The sequence below is a fragment of the Bufo bufo genome, chromosome 5, assembly GCF_905171765.1.
Source record: "Bufo bufo chromosome 5, aBufBuf1.1, whole genome shotgun sequence".
In the NCBI taxonomy this organism is placed as follows: domain Eukaryota; kingdom Metazoa; phylum Chordata; class Amphibia; order Anura; family Bufonidae; genus Bufo; species Bufo bufo.
In genome coordinates, this window is record NC_053393.1 from 239,197,512 (window position 1) to 239,212,544 (window position 15,033).

Sequence of the window (15,033 nt, forward strand, 5' to 3'; positions counted from 1 at the left end):
TCTAGCATAAAAATAATCCTACCACCAGTCAGGACTCTCAGTGTCTCCATACTCTTTATAATGATTCCCCGCTCCCGTTCCAACGCTTTGCGTCCCTCTGCCAGTCTCTGCTTCCTGGTCCCTCTTGACACATGACCAGTTAGCCAACCAGTGGCTGTAGTGGTGACCCTAGTGAAATGATTGGCTGAGCAGTCAGTTCCTGGGTGTCTGGAGGGACCTGGAAGCATTGATTGGTAGCGGTCTGGATGATCAGAACATGAGCAGCAGTACTTAAAGGGGTTATCGGATAGGCCCTAAATATTTTATTAGTGGGGGTTTGACTACTGACGCCTCCACTGATCAGCTGTTTGATGAGGACATGGCTCTCCAGTGAGCACTGCAGGATCTTTCTAGGTCAGTGATGTTCATCTGTCACATGGCCTATTGGCAGCTCAGTCTCTTCAAGTGACTGGGTCTGGACTGCAATACCAAGTGCATCCACTATACAGTGTATGGCGCTGTGCCTGAACAGCTGATTGGTAAGGATGCCATGTGCCACACCCCCACCGATCAGATATTGATGACCTAGCCTGAGGATCGTCCATCAATATCGAACTCCACCAGAAAACCCCTTTAATTTGCCGGACAACCCCTTTTTAATGTTGTCATCCAATGTTGGTGTAACAGTAGACGAGGCTATGTGTGTGCCTCAGACATGTAAACGTGGAGGCTGTCCTATATATGTGTGGTATGTACAGGCAAGCGGTATAATGTCATGTCACTCAGGCACTTGAGCTTACCGGAGAAGAAGGGGCTTGCACCTGCTGTTGGTCAATACGGGATCTGTATTTAGAACTACCAGGCCGATAATGTATACTGTGTATGTATACAACTCCAGCGCCCTGCATAACTGCCGCAGTATCTGCTGTACAAGTACAGTTTGGATACAACATACTGACTGTGTGAAAGAGGCCTAAGGTGCAACGTTATAGAGCACTGCTTCCAGATGCTGTGGGGTAACATGTAATAACAGTTTGAATATGTGAACTTTACATAATATCTGCTTGCAGAAGTGGACTGGGTACTTAAAGTGGCCCTGGAAAACACCTAAAGGTGACCCCAATATTGTAGGTGGGTCCAAATTGACTGGAGGTGGGGTGACGCAAGTAGATAGGCCCAATACAAGTGTCAGTGATAACATAGTGTAGCACAGAATAACATCCCACAGGACCAAATATCACGGTGCAGCAGAAGAAGCTGTCCCTTTGTGGTAGCCATCAACAGCTGCCACCTTCTGTCCTCCTCCCCTAATTGTCTTTTAATATGGACATGGAGCAGGGGGCTTAGGAGGTGAGATGTGGACTACAACACCAAGCCAGCCCTACCTTCAGCATGCTGCCAGGACTTCCTCTAACAATGACCCCTACAGTTCCCCCAGTAGTATGTGCCTGTCCATTGGCAGGTAGGAGGGCTCAGGTGGCCCTATGGGCATCGGCTCAACGGGGAAATTCCCTGTAGGGTCTACGCCAAGCACCCCTGTCTGCTTGCAGATGTGATGCACAGATGCAGTCTGAATCCGTGTCCCTGAGGACCTCTGTGACAAAACAGTCAGTGTTTCATCTGTTTGGTCCGTGTGTCCATTTTATGCCCTCCGTGTGTCATCCTTATTCCTCATACACTGAAACCAGAGCATCTTCTGTCAGTGGTTTTTCATGGACCCAAAGACTTCAATGGGCGTGTGTGATCCTCATCACTGACTAAAGTATTGCATGTGTCCGTGTTTTTTTGGGTCAGTGGAAAACCACTGACGTGTGAACAAACACATAAAAATCAATGGATCCATGGAAAACGCAGACAGCACACCTCTGTGATTCACTGAAGTGTGAACAAGTTATTCTTCTCTGTATCACATCGGGTACTTGCCATTTTTTTTTCCAACAACTTGTATTTACTACATCCATTAAATGGGAATTCTGGGATCATGCTTTTTGCCCTAAACAGCGTCTTTGTAATGTACGCACAGTAGTGATCCTGCCCCATTGTCGGTTCTTCTGGGTTTTACTCCTACTGTGTTGACAGGGTGGTGTATGGACATGCCTTTTTTTTTTTTTTCGTCTTTTGGAAGGGTCTTCAGCTGACGTCCTCCCGGAAACCACCGCTAGTCCGGATATCCAAAGTCCAGTCTGTATAATCACAAACCTAGGTGTTTTACTGCCACTGCTGCCCAAATGTTGGATCCCAGGGAACAGTCAAATGTTTTGAGTGCAAGTTGCCATACAGACAACGTTTTGTGTGCTGATTTTTATTATTATTTCTAATATCTTTTAGGCCCCTTGCAGACTAGCGTTTGTCACTCTGCGCAGCTCCCGGCCTGACATCCCAGCACTGACGTGGTCACATAGCATTATATTGATTTATGATACTATGTACCCCATACAGTTCTGGAATATATTATATGACACTGACCTAATGCTGCCAGTGTTATCCGATACATTCCAGAACTGTAAGGGTTACATAGCATCCTAAATCAATATAATGCTATGTGACCCGGTCATGTCTCCCACTAGCCCCTGACCTAGCGGTTTTTCAAGTACTATTTGAACAATGTCCTCTTCCTGTAATACTTTAGACCCCAGGAAGTGCACAGTCTGCACACAAAATGCATGAAATCAGTTTTCATTGACCGTTTACTAGGATCTAATGTTTGGGCAGCGCTGACCGTAAAAGATCCAGTTTAGTGATTGTACCGATGGATATCCAGGACAGTATTGGCTTCTGAGAGGATAATCTGCTACCGCCACATCCAGAAAAAGCGCTCATGGTTGTTGTGCCTCAGAGCCCAACCGCTAAGATGTGTGAGCTGGACTGTTTATCCTCCGAAGCCTGAAGAGACATTTTCTTGATAATGGAAAACCTTGTCGATTTTATGTAGTCCTCGCTCAGCATAGTTTACAAGTGGCGGATACATTATTCGTATACCAGGTTGTGCATTTTAGCTCTGAATATTACACTCGCCTAAAGAATTATTAGGAACACCTGTTCTATTTCTCATTAATGCAATTTTCTAGTCAACCAATCACATGGCAGTTGCTTCAATGCATTTAGGGGGGTGGTCCTGGTCAAGACAATCTCCTGAACTCCAAACTGAATGTCAGAATGGGAAAGAAAGGTGATTTAAGCAATTTTGAGCGTGGCATGGTTGTTGGTGCCAGACGGGCCGGTCTGAGTATTTCACAATCTGCTCAGTTACTGGGATTTTCACACACAACCATTTCTAGGGTTTACAAAGAATGGTGGGAAAATGGAAAAACATCCAGTATGCAGCAGTCCTGTGGGCAAAAATGCCTTGTGGATGCTAGAGGTCAGAGGAGAATGGGCCGACTGATTCAAGCTGATAGAAGAGCAACGTTGACTGAAATAACCACTTGTTACAACCGAGGTATGCAGCAAAGCATTTGTGAAGCTACAACACGCACAACCTTGAGGCGGATGGGCTACAACAGCAGAAGACCCCACCGGGTACCACTCATCTCTACTACAAATAGGAAAAAGAGGCTACAATTTGCACGAGCTCACCAAAATTGGACTGTTGAAGACTGGAAAAATGTTGCCTGGTCTGATGAGTCTCGATTTCTGTTGAGGCATTCAAATGGTAGAGTCCGAATTTGGCGTAAACAGAATGAGAACATTGTATCCATCATGCCTTGTTACCACTGTGCAGGCTGGTGGTGGTGGTGTAATGGTGTGGGGGATGTTTTCTGGGCACACTTTAGGCCCCTTAGTGCCAATTGGGCATCGTTTAAATGCCACGGGCTACCTGAGCATTTTTTCTGACCATATCCATCCCTTCATGACCACCATGTACCCATCCTCTGATGGCTACTTCCAGCAGGATAATGCACCATGTCACAAAGCTCAAATCATTTAAATTGGTTTCTTGAACATGACAATGAGTTCACTGTACTAAAATGGCCCCCACAGTCACCAGATCTCAACCCAATAGAGCATCTTTGGGATGTGGTGGAACGGGAGCTTCGTGCCCTGGATGTGCATCCCTTAAATCTTCATCAACTGCAAGATGCTATCCTATCAATATGGGCCAACATTTCTAAAGAATGCTATCAGCACCTTGTTGAATCAATGCCACGTAGAATTAAGGCAGTTCTGAAGGCAAAAGGGGGTCCAACACCGTATTAGTATGGTGTTCCTAATAATTCTTTAGGTGAGTGTATATGTTCTGTTCTATTAATGGTTGGCTTCTCTTGGACTGTACCATACATTTTGAAGGATTCATTACTATGGTTGGATTTGGCCTGCTGGATCTTCTTATGTGACTGCCCAGCTCTCTCACCATATTTATAAAGAATTGTGTCTCAAGAAGAAATAAGGTTTTACTCTATATTTTTTCCTGTTTTTCTTTTTGCTTGTTGTTTTCTGCAAATAACGCTTGCCTGTTATAGTCATTATTCTTGTTTATTGGATACTGTTGGGGAAGTATTTAAAGCATGGCCCTAAATATAGAGCCGGTCAGTACAGCCAAGGATGATGACTTCTGAAGGATGCTATGGACATTTCAGTGTATAGTGTTTCGCAATTTAGTTTTTCTCTTAAAGTACTTGATGGAAACCTCCAATGTACATACTGTATGATGAATAGATGAAAAGACACATGACAGGATTGGCTTTACCCAGCAAAATATGAGCTTCAGTCTGTAAATATTACATCTGTAGGGATCCAGCTGCCACGTCTGTTTCCGGAGTGGCTGTTTGTGTATCTCCCATGACATTAAAGTTTTTTTTTTTTTTTCAGTCCTTCTGCATTGACCTATCTTTAGGATAGGCCATCAATTTCTGATCTGCGGTGGTCCGACAACCAGCACCTCCACCATTCAGCTGTTCTGTACAATCTCTTTTAAAGGGAACCTGTCATGTGGATATTTGATTATAATCTAACTAATTATATACAATCATTAACTACTAAAAAGTACCTTAGATGTATTCACTTACTGGTGTGACAGATGGTTACCTCATAATATACACACAAAGATGCCACATGCCGCATGCTAATGAGCTGATTTGAGTCCAGCGTGATGTCAGTGAGTCCAGCGTTTTTTTAAATCAGAGATATAGCCACCCCTCTGCCCACCTGCTGCTGATTCATATGGAAAATAACTGTCAATCAGCAGCAGGTAGGCGGGGAGAGTCAGGAGCTCATGAATATTCAGGACTCATCATTATGAGCTGGAGCTTTTCAATACAAGATGTTGGCAGATTGACTGGGTCAATTAAAGGAAGTGACCCAGCATTTTGCTAAGAGAATCAGTCACTTATTTATGTTGCCCTTAGGACACCATAAAACTGGTGACAGGTTCCCTTTAACACTGTCCTATTGGTGTGCCATAGTAACATAGTTTATAAGGCTGAAAAAAGACATCTGTCCATCTTGTACAGCCTGTTATCCTACAAGTTGATCCAGGGAAAGGCAAAAAAAAACCTGAGGTAGTAGACAATTTTCCCCACTGACTCCAATCAGGCAATCAGAATAACTCCCTTGATCAACGACCCTTCTCTAGTAGCTATAACCAGTAATATTATTACACTCCAGAAATTCATCCAGGCCCCTCTTGAATTCCTTTATTGTACTCACCATCACCACCTCCTCAGGCAGAGAGTTCCATAGTCACTGCTCTTACCGTAAAGAATCCTCTTCTATGTTTGTGTACAAACCTTCTTTCCTCCAGACGCAGAGGATGTCCCCTCGTCACAGTCACAGTCCTGGGGATACATAGATGATGGGAGAGATCTCTGTACTGACCCCTGATATATTTATGCATAGTTATTAGATCTCTGCTTATTCGTCTTTTTTTCTAAAGTTAATAACCCTAATTTTGATAATCTTTCAGGGTACTGTAGTTGCCCCATTCCAGTTATTACTTTAGTTGCCCTCCTCTAAACCCTCTCCAGCTCTGCTATGTCTGCCTTGTTCACAGGAGCCCAGAACTGTACACAGTACTTCATGTGTAGTCTGACTAGTGATTTTGTAAAGTGGCAGGACTATGTTCTCATCATGGGCATCTATGCCCCTTTTGATGCAACCCATTATCTTATTTGCCTTGGCAGCAGCTGCCTGAAATTGGATTCTACAGCTTAGTTTTTTGTTCACTAAAATTCCTAGGTCCTTTTCCATGTCAGTGTTACCGAGTGTTTTACCATTTAGTATGTACTGGTGACTTGCATTATTCCTTCCCATGTGCATAACCTTACATTTGTCAGTGTTAATCTTCATCTGCCACTTCTCTGCCCATGCCTCCAATCTATCCAGATGCATCTGTAGCAGTATACTGTCCTCTTCTGTGTTAATTACTTTACACAGTTTAGGCTACTTTCACACTCTCGTTTTGGCTTTCCGTTTATGAGATCTGTTCAGGGCTCTCAAAAGTGGTCCAAAACGGATCAGTTTTGCCCTTCCGTTTATGAGATCCGTTCAGGGCTCTCAAAAGTGGTCCAAAACGGATCAGTTTTGCCCTAATGTATTCTGAATGGAAAAGGATCCGCTCAGAATGCATCAGTTTGCCTCCATTCAGTCACCATTCCACTCTGGAGGCTTGACGAAACTAAGCCAAACTGATCCGTCATGGCACACAATGTAAGTCAATGGGGATGGATCCGTTTTCTCTGGCACAATAGAAAACTGATCTATCCCCCATTGACTTTCAATGGAGTTTATGACGGATCCGTCTTGGCTATGTTGCAGATGATACAAACAGATCCGTTCACGACGGATGCATGCGGTTGTATTATTGTAACTGATCCGTTTTTGCAGATCCATGACAGATCTGCCCAAAACACGAGTGTGAAAGTAGCCTTAGTGTGATCTGCAAAAATGTATATTTTACTGTGCAAGCCTTCTACAAGATCATTAATAAATATATTGAAGAGAAGAGGGCCCAATACTGACCCCTGTGGTACCCCACTAGTGACAGTGATCCAGTGGCCATGAACTTGCTCGGCGTGCATACATACAAGAGTGCTTCAAGATGTCACAACAGTCTTGGGAATAATAATTAGGGAACAAAGATGTGATGACGGAGTGTGATCACACATGTCAAAACAGTCTAATACAGAGGTGGGCAAACTTTGTGACTCGTGGGCCACAATGGGTTCACATATTGGACCCAGAGGCCGGACCAACAGTAGATGGATGGGGCGTTTGTGTGAATTAATAGAAATTAAATAAAAATTTTAACATTAAAGGTTTAGCTTAAATTAAGGTAGAAAAGCATACAAAGAGTTATTGTACAAAACTTTTATGCAATGTATTTCTTTCATAACATAGTATGTAGAACTCTCCTTCAATTTTAGTGGGAACAGTGGTGTTGGTCTCCCTTTTTTGCTAAGGCATCAAAGTCTCGAGTTAGCTTTGTTGCAATTCGCAGAATAGATACTGTGCCAGTATATAGGGCCCCCATAGTGCCCCCCATAATGTGCCAGTATATAGGGCCCCCATAGTGCTTCCCCTCTTCTCCATAGTGGCCCCCATAGTGCTTCCCCTCTTCTCCATAGTACCAATTCATATTGTGCCAATATATAGGGCCCCCACCCCAAGTCCAAGTGTTAAAGTATATTAATATGTTTCTATGCTCATCATGCTATGTAAAATCAAAAGAAAAACCAAGGAACAAGTAGACGCTGCTGGATGAAGGCTTGTATCCATATTGTTGAAGTTTTATTCAAAGACTATGTGTTTCAGTATTGAACTAGTGCCTTCATCAGGCGTTAAAGGGTAACTATCATATTTTTTTAATTTGCCAGTCTATTAGAGCTAGACATGTATACCTGAGTTAGTCTGTCAATGATTGCCAAAAGATCTGTAATTACCTTATATTAACAGCTTTCATTAATGTCCCTTTCCACTGGTCCCTTAAAGGGGTTTTCCGGGTTCAGAGCTGAACCCGGACATACCTCTATTTTCAACTAGGCAGCCCGCCTGACTTGAGCATCGGAGCAGTTCATGCTCCAATGCTCTCCTTTGCATTGCGCTAAATCGCGCAGGGCAAAGGCTCTTTTGTTTACAGTAACACACTGCCGGACGGAGGCTTCCGCCTGACAGTGTGTTCGGGGACGTCACCGGCTCTGATGGGTGGGCTTTAGCGCTGCCTTAGCCGTTTTACTGGCTAGAGCAGCGCTAAAGCACGCCCATCAGTGCTGGCGACATCACCGGGCTCCCTGAGCAGCCGGAAGAAGAGGCTTCGGCGCTCCTTCAAGGGACCCGGTACATCACAGAGTCTAAGAAAATGTCACTTACGGTGAATAATTTCCTATAAGAAAACGGGGCTTCAGAAAGATGTGGAAAAGGTAGGACATGGATGAATGTTATATGTATGTCTGTCTTGTACTATATGGAACTAAATTCTCAATCCCGGACAACCCCTTTTAAAAGACAGTTGCTATGGCTTGTCTGTCTCTGGCTAAGGGTACTTTCCCACTAGCGGCAGGACGGATCCGACAGGCTGTTCACCCTGTCGGATCCGTCCTGTCGCTATTTCGCCATGCTGCCGGACTGCCGCTCTGTCCCCATTGACTATAATGGGGACTGTGCGGAGCTCCGGCGCAGCACGGCAGTAAACAGCGAGAGGCCGCCGGACTAAAAAGTCTGACATGCAGTACTTTTAGTCCGGCGGCCTCTCGCCGTGCACTGCCGTGCTACACCGGAGCTCCGCCCCCCGTTCCCATTATAGTCAATGGGGATATAGCGGCAGGACGGATCCGACAGGGTGAACAGCCTGTCGGATGCGTCCTGCCGCTAGTGTGAAAGTAGCCTAAGAAGACAGAGGGGCGGTCCTTCACACTGCATGCCTGAATTAGGCTTCAGAGTGAGGAGGCGTGTCTCTCAGTAATCCAATCTGATTGGCTGGCAGGGAGCTGCTGACTACAGCAAGTTTGTATGTGACCTGAGGGAATGCAGTTTTGGCCTCAGAGAACTGGCAGAGGATCCATCTTAAGAAGGTCCTCCTATTGTAAATGTTTAAACAGCCATAACTAAGAGAAAAATTCAAGGAAAACAGTGGTATGTGAAGAAACTAAAGATTGCTTTATGCATGATGCTGCTGCAGCAGTAACATTTGCTAAAATAGATTTTTTTGATGAAAACATGACAGTTACCCTTTAATAACAGTAATAGCACTCTCCAAAGTATGTATTTAATTTCGGTTATACTTTTATAAGATATTTCATTTCCTGTATAGGTCCATATCCTATTTTGACTATGATCAGATAGCTATTGGACCTGGACAACTGGAACCAATTCTAGTGTCCAGCTAAGAGCTATTAAGAACCAACCATAACATGGCCATAAGGACCTTGTGGTTTTTCACTTGAACATTTGTCGTACATTTGACTTGCAGGATGAAGGTAGGGGCTAGTATCAAACTGGAGGTTATCATGATAACAGTACCAACACTTCTGCTCCATATGTGAGCTTTCTAAGCCCCTGAGCAGTTGACACATGAGGTATACAGGACTCTAAGGTGCCAGAGCCTTATTTACCTTCTCAAGCTCCTGCGTTGTACCTTCAGGCGTCTGTTAGGAGGCTACATATAAGCTGGATGTCATGCATGGCGCCTTATCTAGAATAGTACTGCCAATGCAGGTTGGGTTGTTGGTGAATATCCAGCTCCATTAATTGGGCAGTAGGTGTGAGCAATCCACATACAAGTCTACAAGGAAAAATATTTTCAGCATTTATTTTTGGCTCTTCTGTTTAATTTGTTGCTATGTTTGTATAGGATTTAGTCAAAGATGAAACCAACCACCCGATACAATACAAAGCCAGCAGTGATCAAATAAATGAAATCTTCTAGTTTCGATTCCTAAAAGGCGATGCACAAGTCTAGGCCAATTTTCAGTTTCGTTTTTATAAGTGGAGTTTCTCTTGGGGAATTATTCTCTAAATGTATGCAGAAATGATTATAAAATTTCTCTGGATCTGAGGAAAAAAGTTAAAATAGTTTACTAGAAGTCTGAGGAACAAAACACATTCTTGTGCCGTGGCCAAAGATGGTACCCCCTTGACCTCTCCTGTCAGGATTCCAGCCGTGGCACTGGGCCCAGCTCTGCCGGGTACGTCAGAGAGAAGACGCCCGCTAGGCTGGATTAGAGCTTCTATTTCTGTCAACGCCTTTATCTACCACTGGAGCTATATAAGCACTCCGCAGACGAGCAGAATTTTCTTTTCTCTTGTCAGCTGCTACAGAATATCCTGTGGTAAGAATGTGCTGGCCATGTAAACAAGCAAGCTCATGACTGCGCTGTGTACCTGCCAGACTGGTTAACCATTGAACTGTCGGATGACTAATAATTGTGCATGCCCTGATATACCAGAGTAACTGTGATAATTGTCACATTATGTAATGGTGCGCCATTACTGTGTGAAATATGGTGAATTTAGAAAGTTTTTTTAAGAATTTTGTTTTATGCTTTTAAATATGTCTTAGCTTTGTTGGTTTACAGTTTGCGTTTTCTCCTGTTTATTTTACTATTTCACTATTTTGGCTGCTGCTGTATGTTAATTAGTGAGTGGACTTGATGTAATCTTGGTTGATCTGTGATTGCTGATGTAACGGGCAAATATTTGTATCAGATGGAGAAACGTTGTAATTTTTGTCTGTGTATATGTATGTATGTATGTATGTGAGTTTGTGTGTGTGTGTGTGTGTGTGTGTATGTGTGTGTATATATACCGGTCGTTATATATTCTACACATGACCCAGTGATTTTACAGTTTTTGTCTCTAGACACTAGAGAGTTCTTTCGACTTGTAAAATCACTGGGTAACATGTTCCTATTTACCTATTTAACTAGTGGACTATGTCCTTATCTGATGAATTATGCGGAACCTTGATTCCTTAAGATTGTTACATGGTTTGAAAAAAAGACATTTCCATCAAGTTTAACCATTCTTAGATTATAGATTATAAGACTGTGTAATATTAATTCTAACCATTAATGCTGTTTGCCATTAGATAAGCCTGTAACTGACATAGTGTCTGCCATTACTACCTCTTACGGTAAGGCATTCCATAGCTTGACTACTGTAACTGTAAAGAATCCTTTTTACTGTATCTATGTGTAAGCTACTTTTTAACACCTTTTACATTTTTAGATAAGATTTGTGTGTATATGTATGTGTGTGTGTGTATGTGTGTGTATATATATATATATATATATATATATATATATATATATTATACACTATCTCTCAGAGCTCGGTTTTAGTAGTACTCCAAAGCCTCTGCTTCCATAACGTGGTGGCTTATATTACATGTTTGAGCTGTAGGCGGTCAAGCTCCCTCTAGTGGTGGCCATAACCAGCGAGATTATTTTCTTTGGTTGAAGAGAACTTGTTTTCTCTCCTTACATGTTTTAGTAAATACCAGTAATTGTATTCCTCATGAAATAACAATTATTTTCTCATATTTGCCATTACTCTTATATTCCTCCTAGAAATGTATTAATAAATTAACAACTGATGTTACCGATTGGGGTTGTGTCCCTACTATGCAGGCTGCCACTGTCTAATCAGTGCTGCCAGTGGCCAGTCTGTAGGGACACATCCCCAATAATAAGGGTAATGCTGGCAGTTCTCAATGTATTCATAAATATTCAGGAGCAATAACAGAGGAACAGTACAATGCAAAGTTCTCCGAAAATATGCTCTAGAATTGTTATCAAATGGGGAATGTGAGTATTTGCTAAATCAGCCATGTCAGGAGAGGTTACAGGTCCTCTTGGCTGTGTGAGAGGAAAACCTGAGCTCTGACCCCAAGATTGGGTTCACATCACATTTTATGCCTCCGTTTGATGTATACATTAGAAAAAAAGATTAAAAAACGCAGCACACCACGTTCTTGTATCCTGTAGAGTGCGGTAAAAAAAAGTATTTTTATTTTTTTTAAATTTTTTTATGCTTACAATGGAACTCTATGGTGAATGATGCCACTGTATGGCATCAGTCTGAGGCATCCATTTAAAGGGTTTCTACCATCAGAATTACTGTTATGTAGCTGACTGACATTAGCGATGCGCTAATCACAGCACTACATAACAGTGTGTTTTTTACATTTGTCCCTGCAGCCGTTTTGCTAAAATACACACTTTTACAATATGCTAATGAGTCTCTAGGCTATGTGGGCGTAGATTCAGCACCTAGAGGCTCGGTGTACGCACCCTTTATTCCGCCCAGGTCCTCCGTTCTGCCCGCCCCGCTCCTCTTGATTGATGTACAAGTTCCATGCATCGTTGAGGAAAACCCGCGCCTGCGCCGCTCACTTCTGTATTCAGCGCAGGCGCAGTAAATGAAGGCTGCGCTCCTGGTGCCGGCTTCCTCACTGCGCCTGCGCCGACTAAGTCACAGGCGGAACGGAGCCAAACTGATGTATTCTAAGCGGATCCTTATCTATTCAGAATGCATTGGGGCTGAACTGATCCGTTTTGGGCCCTGAACGGATCTCACAAGTGTACCCAGAAACGCCAGTGTGAAAGTAGCCTAATGTTGCCCAACCTGCGTCCCTCCAGCTACTACAATTTCCAGCAAGCCTGGACAGCCTAAAGCTATTAGGGCATGCTGGGAGTTGTAGTTTTGCAACAGCTGGAGGACTGCAGGTTGCGCATCCCTGATGCATACGTTTATTGGATACGTTAAACGGATGAGAAAAACACAATGTGAACCCTGCCTAATAATAAAGCTTTTTTATGAAATGAATCAACACAACTGTCACATAGGGTAGCTCACAACTTAAATAGTCACTACTTCCTTTAGGACTTCTTCCATAAGGAAGAAGTCCTAAAGGAAGTAGTGACTATTCAAGTTGTGAGCTACCCTATGTGACAGTTGTGTTGATTCATTTCATAAAAAAGCTTTATTATTAGGCAGGGTTCACATTGTGTTTTTCTCATCCGTTTAACTAAGAGAGCTGCAGTCCAAAGCAAAACTCTTGAGATTCCAGCACCTCTGATAAAACAATCAGTTTATTTGTGAAAAATATTTTTAATCTGTAAGAGACCCAATGCCCTTACACATTTCAAACTTTCTAGTCCTTGATCAGCAGTGTTCAAGAGCTGGAAAGTTTGAAACACATTGGATTGGACATTCTACACAACCTGTTGTGATTGTGTTCCAATAAAGTGAAGAGTTTATCAGAGTTGCTGAAATCTGAAGATTTTAGTTTTGGTCTTTAATTGTATCTAGCCCTATAAAACCTCTTTCACTGGTCAGTAATTGTGAGCCAAAACCAGGTGCGGGTAAAAAATAAAGAACAGGTGCAAACCTCTCCATTATACCTTATCTATGTGTAGGCTTTGCTTCTGGTTTTGGCTCGAAATCACTGACCAAGACACTGACATGTCAACTAAACCTAAGGCTTTGGTCACATCTGTTTTAGATCACTCCAGTAGTGTGTTCTGGCAGAGGAGCAGTCCACTGGAGTTACCTTACCGTCATAGCCGGGCACTTCTGGATCCCTTCCATTAGGGAACTAGCGGGTATCCAGCATAAATGCTGGCTTTGTGCTGGAAACCCACTGGAGCCAATTACAGTAAATGGGGATCCAGTGGTGTGTGGCTATGCTGGATATTATAACTCTGGTGGTCAGGTCCTTCTCTGGACCAGACTACCGGATTTACTTACGTTAGATGTGAACATACCCTTGTGTTATATACACATTTGCCTGTTCTCATAGTTGGTGTTCGTAAGGTTGTGGTGATTTACATGGTTGCTCCATGCCAACTACATAAGTTTGTACATGCCCTTAAACAACATTTGTAAACCATGAGTCAGAGGAGGATTTACTTGTCTTTTATGACCTAAAGCAGAGGCATTTCTTTGTAAAGATGTGTGCCCGTTAGATAGGTGTCAGCCGAGTCCCTCATGAACATGCCCGCTCAACTCATGTATGTGAGAGAGCTGCTGCCCATCCCTGAGAACAAAAGGATCAGGCAGTTGAAATCCAACTGTCCAATCTTTATCTCCACCGACATCTACAGTCACATGATAGTTGGGAGCCCACTCTAGACATTAGATGGCCAAGTGGTCATGCTAATTGATGGTGTGTGTGTGTGTGTGTGTGTGTGTGTATATATATATATATATATATATATATATATATATATATATATATATATATATATATATATATATATATAGCAGTACGGTGGCTCACTGGTTGGCACTGGTGCCTTGCAGTGCTGGGGTCCTAGGTTCGAATCTGACCAATAACAACATCTGCATGGAGTTTGTATGTTCTCCCTGTGCTTGTGTGGGTTTCCTCCAGTTTCCTTCTACACTCCAAAGACATACTGATAGGGAACTTAGATTGTGAGCCCCATTAAGGACAGTTGGATGCTAATGTCTGTAAAGAGCTGCGGTATATAGCAGCGCTATATAAATGCATAAAATAAATAAGCAAATATAAAATATATATATCCAAATTCATCATATGCTTCAGTGAAACCACACAGAAAGTGACCGGTGGCACAATTCTACGTATCCACGTTGGTCACCTGGTTCAGGAATATTTCAAACTTTTTCTTTGAAATATTTGCTTTCATGTTACGACCTGCTCTAGGAAATGCCTGGAAATCAGATTGCTCGCTGGTAGTGATTTCTCGACAGCCTTTTATAAAGGTCACCAGTTATTACTAGAATAGACAAGTGTATGTGACATATCCAAATATGACCTTCTGTTCTAGGTTACATATGTAAATGAAATGGGAATATTGCTACAGATAGTATGTGGAATTATTTGATTTCTTTCCTGCAAGTTAGGTGCAAAGACCATATTTTGTTTTATGAAATTCAAATTGTTTTAATCCCGTGTTCTGCAAGTTTCTAGAGTTGATTCTGTTTGTAGTAGCTCCTTATGACCGCCGTGTATTTCGTAACGCTGCACAAGGTCTTCCAAGGACAAAAACCATGGGGGGGAAGGGAGGTGACGGCACAATTCACTGTTCTCTCAGCAGTACTCACAAAATAAGTAAGATGCCTGCATACGTTGCAGAT

At 42.7% G+C, this 15,033-nt stretch overlaps 1 protein-coding gene across 2 annotated transcripts in view; it reads left to right on the plus strand.

Moving 5' to 3' along the window:
* The window catches only part of NT5C3A (5'-nucleotidase, cytosolic IIIA), a 79,722-nt gene that overhangs the window by 33,274 nt on the left and 31,415 nt on the right, over positions 1–15,033 (plus strand). Inside the window, exon 1 of one of the 2 annotated variants that reach the window (XM_040431942.1) lies at positions 10,127–10,241. The exons of the other annotated variant lie outside the window; for it this stretch is intronic. The gene's annotated coding sequence lies outside the window, so the exon portion shown is untranslated. Of the gene's footprint in view, positions 1–10,126; positions 10,242–15,033 lie in introns of those variants that run through there. 2 annotated transcript variants of the gene reach the window in all.